Consider the following 13,180-nt stretch of genomic DNA (forward strand, 5'->3'; position numbering starts at 1 on the left):
AACAAACAATACAAGTCACATATTATCATCATTATTATTATTATCAACTAGCTACAACCCTAGTTAGAAAAGCAAGATGCTATAAGCCCAAGGGCTCCAAGAGGGATAAATAGTCAGTGAAGAAAGGAAATAAGGAAAGAAATAAACGATATAAGAAATAATTAACAATTAATATTTCTAAAACAGTAGCAACATAAAAACAGATATTTCATATATAAATTATGAAAAGACTCAGGTCAGCCTGTTCAACATGAAAACATTTGCTGCAAGTTTGAACTTTTGAAGTTCTACCGATTCAACTACTCGAAGATCAATCTACAACTTGGCCACAGCTGTAATAAAACTTCTGAAGTACTGTGTAGTATTGCGCCTCATGATGAAGAAGGCCTAGCTATTAGAATTAACTGCAAGAGATTCAGTTCAAAACTCCACCCCTGTGTAAACACCCACCTTTCTCTACCCTCCTCTAAAAGAATAGAGCTCCTAGATTCTAATATAACTACACTACACAACACTGCTTAATTGCAATACTTATCTCAACTTCGGGGTTTTTTCCTAAGCATGAATACGTACCACTTAATTTCGCTCTGGAATTCCCTTATAAAGAATGAAGTCTCCCTCGGGCTCACATTTCATAATCCTGAGTCACTCCGACACAATGACTAAACTTTAGACCATAAAAGGAATGAAGAGGCAATATAACAGGATTGAACTGTGATGAAGGACTTAAGGTAGGCTTTGGAAGGAAGGCAGGCACTTCTCTCTCTCTCTCTCTCTCTCTCTCTCTCTCTCTCTCTCTCTCTCTCTCTCTCTCTCTCTCTCTCTCAAGTGCAACTCTAAACATTCAAATTTGATATCAGTGTTTACCTGTATGAAAAATTCTTCACAATCTTAATATCCAGTTAGCTAACATTTCGACTTAATCAAAATTGATTTTTATGAGAATATATACATTGCCATATCAATAAGAGGAAAGTTTAAAGTTTAAGGATTCCGCATGTGCTTGATGGGAAATAATTAAAGATCCCCGAGTTAGCAAATGAGCATTCAAGCATGGAACAAATATTTCTGAAACGAGGTCCAGAAACCAAATTAAACCTCGAGAAATGATATTGGAGAAACATGACTCCACCAATCGCCATATTGACAATCCTACTAATCCCGTCGTAAGGATTCTCTCTTCCATTCCCCTCTTTCAAAGAAATCCCTCCAGGAGATTAGGAAAAACTGAGAGATAGAAAGATTTAAAGGCCCCTCGTGAATGGCAGAGACAAGGGACAGAGACAATGTCCTAGCTAGCAGGAAAATGTTGTAGAGACAGACAATATATATTCTACATAAGATCAGCATCCAAGCCCCATCTCCAGCCAAGCTAGGACCAGGGAGGGTCAGGCACTGGCTGCTTATAACTCAGCAAGTAGGCCTATAGGCTAACCCAAAACAACATCCTTAGCTCACAAGGATGGTGAGGTTGCAGACAGTACAAGAAACCATGGAGCTTGAGCGTGATTCGAGCCCCAGTCAGCCGATCGCCAAGCAGGGACGTTTCCAGAATGCCATTACATGTGAAAGACGTAAGAATACTCAGTAGATTGAAGAAGCATACTTGCTAGAATACAATCGACTTAAAATGCCTTAAAAATATGCCATTTGACTTTTCTATCTAAATTAAGTTCTTCTCTTAACACATTTGGTTAAAACTATTATTCAAAATGCAATATATCACCGTTTCTCCTGTGCTATTCATCAAAAAATTCATCATATGAAGATCGTTAGAACGTTGTCGGGTTAACTTGCTATACAAAAACAGGTGCAGACTCGGGTAAAATCTATCTATCTATCTATCTATCTATCTATCTATCTAGTATATATATATATATATATATATATATATATATATATATATATTTCTATGAATAATATTACTATGAAAGATGTCCGTGTTAAAAATTCAGAATTATAAAAAATAAATTCGGCCAAAAATGTAAAAAAAAAAAAGAATGTTTAAATTCAAGAGATTTTCGTCAATCATTTTGTTTTCGTTGGGAAATGAATACGAAGACGACATGGCCGACGACTCAAAACGAGGTCATCACCAGGCTTTTAATTCACCTATGTGGAAACAGAAGGATAAAACCTAAAGAGAGATAAGGAAAGCTGAAATAATCTAACGGAAAATATATTGTAGATGGCGTAAATTTCGGCTGCCAATTGGGTGTACGGTAGATTATATAGAGGATAAGTGCACCTGTTTACAATTCCATATCCTTAAAAGAAGGGTGCTCATCAGCAGCTCGTTAAATACAGCGGTACTTGTCACTTCTATCGTTCACACAATTAATCATTCACATACACACAAACACATACAAGCGCACACACACACACACACACATATATATATATATATATATATATATATATATATATATATATATATATATATATATATATATAATATATATATATATATACATACATATATGCAGAAAAGAAATGGACATGGGCAGGGACATATCATGACGATGGGTTGACGAGCTAATAAAATTTTAGGGTATAAACTGGCATAGAATGACCATAAACAGACGCGAGTGGAAGGACATGTCTGAGGCATTTATCCTGCACCCACGGTCCAGACCCCAAGTACTTAAACTGATCCACTTCCTCAAGTAACTCTCCATTCAACATAACATTCAACCTTGCACCACCTTCCCTTCTCGTACATCTCATAACCTTACTCTTACCCACATTAACTCTCAACTTCCTTCTCTCACACACTCTTCCAAATTCTGTCACTAATCGGCCAAGCTTCTTTTCTGTGTCTGCAACCAGTACAGTATCATCCGCAAACAACAACTGATTTACCTCCCATTCATGGTCATTCTCGTCTACCAGTTTCAATCCTCGTCCAAGCACTCGAGCATTCACCTCTCTCACCACTCCATCAACATACAAGTTCAACAACCACGGTGACATCACACATCCCGGTCTCAGCCCCACTCTCACCGGAAACCAATCGCTCTCTTCATTTCCTATCCTAACACATGCTTTACTACCTTTGTAGAAACTTTCCACTGCTTGCAACCACCTTCCACCAACTCCATATAACCTCATCACATTCCACATTGCTTCCCTATCAACTCCATCATACGCTTTCTCCAGATCCATAAACGCAACATACGCCTCCTTACCTTTTGCTAAATATTTATCGCATATCTGCTTAACTGTAAAAATCTGGTTTATACAACCCCTACCTCTTCTAAAACCACCCTATACTTCTAAGATTGCATTCTCTGTTTTATCCTTAATCCTATTAATCAGTACTCTACCATGCACTTTTCCAACTACACTCAACAAACTAATACCCCTTGAATTACAACACTCATGCACATCTCCCTTACTCTTATATAGTGGTACAATACACGCACAAACCCAATCTACTGGTACCATTGACAACAAAAAACCCATATTAAACAATCTCACCAACCATTCAAGTACAATCACACCCCCTTCCTTCAACATCTCAGCTCTCGAGATATTTTATATTATTTTTTCATTACTTCATATATATATATATTTTATATATATATATATATATATATATATATATATATATTGTATATATATAATATATATAGTATATATAGTTTATTAATTTCATTACTTTCTTTCCTCACTGGGCTATTTTTTTTCACTGTTGGAGCCCATGGGCTTGTAGCATCCTACTTTTTCAAATTGGCCTGTAGCTTAGCTAGTAATAATGAAGTAAAACAAAACCTAAAGGTTTGTCAATCAAAAGGCTAAATCTGTCTTTCAGACATTCCCTTAACTTTAAGTTACCAAAGGAAGCAGAAACACAATCAGCTTAAGGATTTTGGTTAAACCCAAAACGTTAAGCAAACTGAAGCGAAGCAAGCAATCAAGAATTACTCATTTATAATTACAAAAATGCAAACAACGACAATACAAAGAAATTAATGATATTCCCTAACGACTATTTAACTACTACCATCATGTCTTCGGTGAAAGAGGCTCAAAACGAGGATTTACGACATTTTCCCGCGCTGCAGAGAACAGGACCAGAAATGCCATGTATAATCCGGCTCCTCTGAGTGAAAAGCTCTGTTGATGACTGTGACAGGCCAAGAGAGGAGTTGTGAACTCAAAGGCAGGATGCAATCAACTGAGTTTATTAAGGAACACTCTTCTTTATATACAAAACCTCAAGGCAACAGGACATGACCTGTTCGAGAGACAGACAATGTTACAGAGCAAAACGGAGACATGATCATTCAGGTGCTTTTTAGTGCGAGGGAAGAGTGCAGATACAAGCATAATATATACAAAATAATTATGTAATATTGTGTGCCACACGGTTGGTACATGGCTCCCCCCCCCCTAAAAATGACATACTGTACATGTTAAATAGGGCGCCCTGATCTAGAGAGGCGAACTGTAGGCGGGTCGTCTGGCAGAAGATAAGCAGGTTTTAGACGATCAATGGAGACCCAGTCTTCTTTGCCCCGAATGTTTAGTAGGAATGCTTTCGGACTGCGTCGGATCACAAGGAAAGGGCCCGTGTAAGGGGGCGTTAGTGGTGGCTTGCTAGTGTCGTTGCGCAGGAAGACGTGCGTTGCAGAGTGCAAGTCCGTTGGTATGTGATGCTTCGCTGGGGGCTTGTAAGTCTGGCGGCATGGAGTAAATTTTCCCACGACGTGACGTATGCGCTGGAGATCGTCGGAGGAGGTTGTAGAAGGAAAACATTCGGCAGGGACGACCAACGGGTCGCCATACACCATTTCAGCTGCCGAGACGTCGAGGGCGTCTTTAGGAGTGGTCCTTAGTCCAAGGAGGACCCAGGGAAGTTGAGTAAACCAGTTGCAATCCTTGCAGCGGGACATCAAAGCTGCTTTGAGGGTGCGATGAAAACGTTCAACCATTCCATTGGCAGCGGGGTTGTAGGCTGTTGTCTGATGTAGGGTGATGCCCAGGAGATTCGCTAATGACGTCCACAATTGAGAGGTGAAAGTGGTTCCCCTGTCAGAAGTAATATGCTCAGGGATACCGAATCTTGAAATCCATCCAGAGAGTAAGGCAGATGTACATGAGGCGGACGTTGCAGTTTCCATGAGAATGGCTTCAGGCCAACGAGTGGAGCGGTCGATGACGGTAAACAGGTAACGATGTCCTTGTGATGTGGGTAGGGGGCCTACAACGTCGACGTGAATGTGTGCGAAACGACGCTGAGGTTGAGGAAAGGTGCCCAGTCCTGAATCCGTGTGTCGATGTACTTTGGAAGTTTGGCAAGAAGTACAGGCGCGGACCCAATCCATAGCATCCTTAGAAATGCCGTGCCAAATGAACTTTGCCTTCAGCAGCTGTGCAGTAGAACGGCACGAGGGATGTGAAAGGCCGTGAATGAAATCAAACACCTGCCGTCGCATGGGAGCAGGAATCCAAGGTCGCGGTCTACCAGTACTGACGTCACAGAGGAGGGTGGTGTTGGAGTCTTTGAGGGGAAAATCTTCCCAACGGAGGGACGTGCAGGATGTCCTACAAGCTTGATAATCTGGATCCTGTTGTTGGGCTTCAGCCAGGGCGTTATAATCCAATCCCTGTTGAACGGCAGCCAACGTGTTTCTTGACAGGGCATCGGCAACGGGATTCATTTTCCCAGGGACGTATTGAAGGGTGCAATTGTATTCAGCCACGGCGGAGAGATGTCGGCGTTGACGGGCGGACCAGGCGTCAGACTGTCGAGTGAAGGCGTGCACCAGAGGCATGTGGTCTGTGCGAATGACGAAGGGCGTACCTTCTAAGAAATGGCGAAAGTGACGGACAGCCAAGTGCACCGCCAGCAATTCTCGATCGAAGGTAGAATAACCCGATTCTGCCTTGGACAATTTTCTGCTGAAGAAGGCCAATGGGCGGGGCGAGCCTTTGACCACCTGCTCGAGTACTGCACCAATAGCGACGTCGCTGGCATCGGTGGAGAGAAGGAGAGGGGCGTGTGGGATAGGAAAAGTGAGAGCCGCAGCAGTTGATAGGGTCTTCTTTGCATTGCAGAAGGCTGCTTCTTGAAGGGGACCCCACTTCAGGTCCTTTGGCTTGCCCTTGAGGGAGGCGTAGAGGGGAGCAAGAGTGGCGGCAATGGCTGGCAGAAAACGGTGATAATAGTTGATCATGCCCAAGAATTCCTGCAGAGCTTTGACGGTCGAGGGCGCGGGGAAGTTCTGAACAGCTTCTACCTTCTCAGGGAGGGGATGGACTCCTTCAGGAGTGATACGGTGCCCTAAGAACGACACTTCGTTGGCGCCAAAGGTACACTTGTCGTACCGGACTACAAGGCCGTTTTGTTGCAGGCGGTCGAGCACGATGCGCAGGTGACGGAGGTGTTCCTCTTTTGAGGAGGAGAACACAAGTATGTCGTCCACATAACATACACAGAAAGGGAGGTCCCCTAAGATGCCATCCATGAGACGTTGAAACGTTGCCCCAGCATTACGAAGGCCAAAACAGGAGTAATTGAAGGTGTATGTACCAAACGGAGTGGTGATGGCGGTCTTGGGAATGTCTTCTGGGTTCATAGGCACCTGATAATACCCCTTCAGGAGGTCGAGCGTAGAGAAAACCTTCGCTTTGTGCAGGTAGGAGGTTACATTGGCAATGTTTGGGAGGGGGTAGTGATCTGGTTCTGTTTGCATGTTCAGGCGCCTGTAATCCCCGCACGGACGGAGGGAGCCGTCTTTCTTCAGAACGATGTGTAAGGGTGACGACCATGGGCTGGAGGCCTTTTGGCAAAGGCCCATTTTCTCCATTTCGGCGAACGTCTGTTTGGCGGCTGCCAATCGTTCCGGTGCCAGACGTCTGAATTTTGCGAAGACTGGGGGTCCCGTCGTCTTGATATGGTGATAAATACCGTGCTTGGCAGGAACCGTGGGCGTTTGGCGAAGTTCTGGACGGAAAACTTCCGGGTACGACGTGAAGAGGTGGGCGTAGGCATCCGTGGGTGCGCTGATGTGGAGAGCGAGGTTAGAGGGGGCGGGTTGAAGAGGTGTCGACAAGTACGAGTCTGCGTTGACCAATCGTCGGTGGGCGACATCGACCAGAAGGTGGAAATGAGAGAGGAAATCCGCACCGAGGATTGGCATTGTGACGTCAGCAACGAGAAACTTCCAATTGAATTTACCGTTTCCGAACGATAATGTGAGGTTCTCGTAACCGTAGGTGGGTATCGCAGATCCGTTGGCAGCTACCAAGCGGACGTCGGCAGATGTAGACAGACTACGTCGTGCCTTGAAGAGTTTCCTTGGCAAAAGAGAACGACAAGCACCCGTGTCTACCAAAAATCGCACGCCCGTTACTGCATCCTGTAAAAAGAAAAGATTAGAAACACGGGAGGCCACCGCCACAACCGATGGCCTACTTACACGTTTTTTGGCCACTGACAATCCTTGGCACATTTCTTCGCGGTTGCCCCGAATCTGAAGTGGTAGTAGCAAAACTGCGGCGGATGGGAGGTAGTAAGTGGCTGTAGAAGTCGTTCGTTGAGGCGCGAGCGATTGGTGGGTGGTGGGCGGCTTTGTCGCCGCTTCGGCATGTCACGGGGTAGGCATGTATGTCCTACGGCATTCATGTCAGCTCTGGTTGACGTTGAATAGGCATCCTCGTCGTCAGGGGTGGAGGCGTTGATGGAGGTCTTGAAGTGGCTGTCCATAAAGGCGTCGGCTTTGGTCATCAAGTCCTTTATGGGTAAACTATCGACATCGGGTATGGCAGCGCGTACAGGTTCGGGTAAACGGCGTATCCAAAGGGCACGAAGTAGGTTCACCTCACGAGGAGAGCCGTCTGCGGCAGGTTGAAGGCGAGCGATACTGGTCATTTCCCTGAGGGCAAGCGAAGCCCTTTGGTCCCCCAACTGTGGTTGCGAGAGCTGAAAAAGCTTTGCTATACGGGCGGCTGGTGACGGCGAGTACTGCTGCAGAAGGTATGTTTTGAGGGCTTCATACGCTATTGGGGTGTCTCCTTGTTCACAAAGCCAGTCGGATATTTCTGGGAAGGTGTCCTCGGGTATCGCCGCGAGAACATAATCCGCTTTGGTGGTTGAGCGAGTCACGCCCCTGATACGAAACTGGACTTCTGAGCGCTGAAACCAAGCAAACGCTTCTCCGGTGGCGAACGGTGAAAGTTTCAATGGGGTGGCGCCAACTGCTGTAGTAGAGTCTGTCTCCGTCATAGTACCAACGATGGAGGGGCGAGGGAGGTGGGGGTGGAAGGCAGCGGGAGCGAGTCGACTTCCGGGGTCACCAATGTGACGGGCCGAGAGAGGAGTTGTGAACTCAAAGGCAGGATGCAATCAACTGAGTTTATTAAGGAACACTCTTCTTTATATACAAAACCTCAAGGCAACAGGACATGACCTGTTCGAGAGACAGACAATGTTACAGAGCAAACCGGAGACATGATCATTCATGTTCTTTTTAGTGCGAGGGAAGAGCGCAGATACAAGCATAATACATACAAAATAATTATGTACAATTGTGTGCCACACGGTTGGTACATGACCCTTCAACACCTTAGCAATAAGAAGGCTGTCGCTGATCGTCTCACCAGGTGATTTTAACGAAGTAGAGACTGCCTCTGCTCGAAGAAAATAATCCGTCACACATTCTTTTCCTCTCATTTTCAGTGATGTCAGCTCCGTGTAGAGGGAGATGATTCTTAGTTTCCTAGTACCTCGGTAATGGTCCCGTAGAATCTCTAATGCCTTTCTTACATCATTGGCTGCATATCTCATTATTAATTGGAGGTTCTTATCATCTAGAACTTGAACGATCTCGACAAAAATATCAGCATTTTTAGCACTGAATTCAGCTGAAGTTCGATCTTCACTTTCGTCTAGGGTAAGTTTTCGAAGTCTCAGATGGGCTAGAAATTTTATCTCCCACATTTCATATTTCTCCTCATCACCATCAAAATACAACTTCCTCTTGCTTGAGCTGGGCCCATAACCTGTGAGCTCGAAGGACATGATGGTGGGTTACAATAAAAGATTATCACTACACGAGTCACTTAAATGGAGAATGTGGGAGACAGCAGTACACAGTACCTTCGGCGATGAACTTGCCGGTTACACTACACGGACAAAAGAAAGCGGCGTCACGCCACGTACATCATGACAAGAATTATGGGTAAAAACTAATGATTGCACCCAAGCGTATAATCAACATTACCAATGCATCATAAATAAAAGTTTAATATTCTAACAACAGGAATTGAAAAGACACAACACCACTCAATTTGGCAATTTCTTTGACAAAAAATAGCAAATACTTGGAAAAAGACTTCTAGCAGATCTTGTAAATAATAACACGATAAACGAGTTCACGAATAAGTTAGACAAGATCATAAGAACTATAAATACTTGAACTAAATTGGGAGTAAATGGAGACCGCGCTCTTGTAAACAAATACCCGCTTAGCTCTAAATATAGTTCGCAATACATATTCTTAAGTTTAGTTTTTTTTTATAATTTCGTTAAAATTATAAAAAGGAAAAAACTACATAAACTCTTTTCAGCACATTGTATGGTTATCTAAAAGACTGCTAATAATTAGATGACGGTATAATGAGGTTGACAATGAAGATGATGATTATTTAACTTCCCAAATGTACAAAAATAGGTAACATGATAATTTTAATAATTCTATTAGTAACAATCTTAATAATTTCATAACGAGAAAGAACCAGAATTTAAAAAAAAGGGAGTCAATGAACTAAGAACAAAATTAAAACCAGAGATAATAATATAAGACACTGCTGTTTAAAATATAATAATAACAAGCAGAAGAAAACTGACACAGACAAAAAGAGTATCCAATGAATTTGTGATGATGAAAGAAAAACATCAAATGCCTCAAAAATCTTCAAAACTAGAAGGAAAATCCTGTTTTGCAACACAATTAAACGACACTTTATAGCCTAAAGAATAATTCTTGACTAATAATTTGAGCAAGATAGGAGTGCCTACCTTAACCTGTCTCTCACAAAGCATATCCCCTATCTAATGAAGAACAAGTGTCTGGTGTGTGTGTGTGTGTATATATATATATATATATATATATATATATATATATATATATATATATATATATATATATACACACACATATATATATATATATATATATATATATATATATATATATATATATATTTTTCCGACAATGGCTAGGTTAAGTAAATGTTTGGGAATCAAATCGCCTGAAATTACATAAAATATATCAGACTACATATCAGTTTAGTGAGATCGGTATTACTCTATGGACATAAGTCATGATATGACAATGGAACAATCTCCAATAGATTTAGTAGATTTGAGAACAAAGCCCTCAGAAGGATATTGGTAGTTAAATGGCAGGAAACGATCAGAAATGAAACTATAAGAAATATTACTCGAGTGCCATATGTGGATTAGCTCATGATGAGGGGTAGATGGAGGTGGTTTAAGCATGCTTTTCGCACTCCCCAAGAGGGAATAGTTCACCAAACGTACAGCTGGGTTCCTCAAGGCACTAGAAGAGTTGGAAGACCCAGGCCTACAGGGCTGAGGACTATGAAGTGCAAAGTAGAAGAAGATGAATGGAGAGGTATTGAATTAAAAGCTCAAGATAGAGACGACTGGCGAGATCTAACCGAGGCCCTTTGTGTCAATAGGCGTAGGAGATGAAGATATATATATATATATATATATATATATATATATATGTATATATATATATATATATATATATATATATATATATATATTTCTGGTAACGCTCACCGGCATTGCCAGACGTATAACTAATCGGTCTCTCCTCATCCCTCAGGTAGAGGGGAGAAAAGTAATCAATCTTTGGTGAGAGGGAATGCGTGTGCAATAAGAAGTAGTCATGCCCTAGTGAGATTGATTGATAGATTGCTTGGTTAATTTGAGGTTTACTGGCCTCCTGACATCTAAGGTCATTGAAAAGGATTGGGTGTGCGAGAGGGAGTAGCCATGCCCTGGTGAGATGGAATGGGTGTGCAAGAGGGAGTAGTCGTGTCCTGGTGAGAGGGAATGGGTGTGCGTGTGTGTGCATCTCTATCTAAATATTTAACCGTCATTTCAGACAGGGTCACTTACACATGTTCATATATATATATATATATATATATATATATATATATATATATATATATATATATATATATATATATATATATATATATATATATATATATATTCTCATCACCACTCATTTACAAAAAGAAACAATGACGGTGACAAAAGAGAGAGGTAGAATGAGCAAATATAGTAAGAAATGACATAAAAGGACATGATCACTTGGTCACAACATTGGCTGGCAAGTGTCGAATTGAAACATGGTATAAAAAACTAATATACAAATGCAAGAACTGTATTAATGCATAATAAACAACAACTCGGTTAGGTTCCTTACCTTAAGACTAAGGTTGCCGAACAGGAACTACCAATGTTATTTTTCAACTTACAGTAAAGACACTTGCAATGCAAGTTCTTGAGTTGCAGAGCAGAAAACGACCAGGAATTTATAATGCACTTTCTTAGGTTGCAGACCAGAAACTTACGTACCGAGTTGCAGAGTAAAAACTTTCAATTTATTATTGTAGATTAGGTATTTGTATGTACTGAAATGGAAAACTTAATACGTAAAAAGATTCATGTAGCAGTGTTTACATTCTGAAATGAATTAAAATTTCGCCATTTCAGAGACTTCTTATCCATATATTTCACAATAGATGAGAAATGTCTTTGGTACCCCCATTCAGACACATTACAGCGACACAAGAAATCCAAATAAAGTTGGTTAAATGGACTAAACCATTGCGATTCGTTTAAACTTCTTAAATTAACATATTTTAGGTTTTTCAGAGAAATCTAAACTTGGGTAAGCGTTGCTCGAACTTGGGCCCATTAGATTGCTAGTCATTAACACTTCCACAAAGCTTCGGCTTATAAATTAGGATTGTGGTGGCCGATGCGGTAACGTCCCTGATTGGTGAACGCCAAACTGGGGTTCAAGTCCGGCTCGAACTCGTTAGTTCCTTTGATGGCTGCAACCTCACCATCCTTGTGAACTAAGTATGGGGTTTGGGGGAGCCTATACGTCTATTTACTGAGTAATCAGCAGCCACTGCCTGGCCCTCCTTGGTCCTAGCTTGGGTGGAGAGGGGGCTTGGGCGCTGATCATATGTTTATATGGTCAGTCTCTCAGGCATTGTCCTGCTTGATAGGGCAATATTACTGTCCCTTGCCTCAGTCATTCATGAGTGCCCTTTAAACCTTTAAACTGCTGGTTGAAACAAGCAATTCATTAGAAACCAGTGGATAATACTAATGAAAAATTAATAGAAAATTGATGCTAAAGATAATAAATTCTTAAAATCGCAGATTGGAAAAAATCCAATGAATAATGGGTGGATATTGCTGATGCAATTGTAGTCACTGGCTACCATCACAATTTATCATTCACATCTGGGCCGATACAATAAAAAAAAACCAATATAAAAAAAGAACGGAAAAGAAAGGGAAGGTACAGTAATCTAACATTCAAAGATCAGTGGTCCAATAAAATAGGAATATCAAGAAATAAATACTTAAAGAAAAGGCAGAGTAAGGAGTCTGGTTCCCGGATATTCCTTTGAACGAATGGATGAGAAATTCTCATCATCTGGAGCTGATCTAGCAAAAAGCGACATCTGGCATCAATGTCTTTTATATCTAAAAATTTATTGCCATTGAATAAAGTAGATAGTTGGATGAAAAATCTATTGCATTCTATCTTGAAAAAAAAGGTTATTTTACTTACTCTTTTATTAGCCAATAAACTTTATCGTTACCTAAACTATTTCTCTCTCTCTCTCTCTCTCTCTCTCTCTCTCTCTCTCTCTCTCTCTCTCTCTCTCTCTCTCTCTCTCTCTCTCTCTCTTACCATTAATCGATAAGATCAAATTTGGCAAATCCAGGGAGATCAAGTGGAAGTTATTTGCTCAAATTGGCGCAGGGCAAATTGACTGGTTGCCAAGCTGAAGATTTGGATCACTAATCACAGATCTATAGACCTTGGGACTAAAAGGAAACACAGTTCCCTTTCATATAAATATATATATATATATATAT

This window comes from Palaemon carinicauda, chromosome 28 (assembly GCF_036898095.1).
Source record: "Palaemon carinicauda isolate YSFRI2023 chromosome 28, ASM3689809v2, whole genome shotgun sequence".
In the NCBI taxonomy this organism is placed as follows: Eukaryota; Metazoa; Arthropoda; class Malacostraca; order Decapoda; family Palaemonidae; genus Palaemon; species Palaemon carinicauda.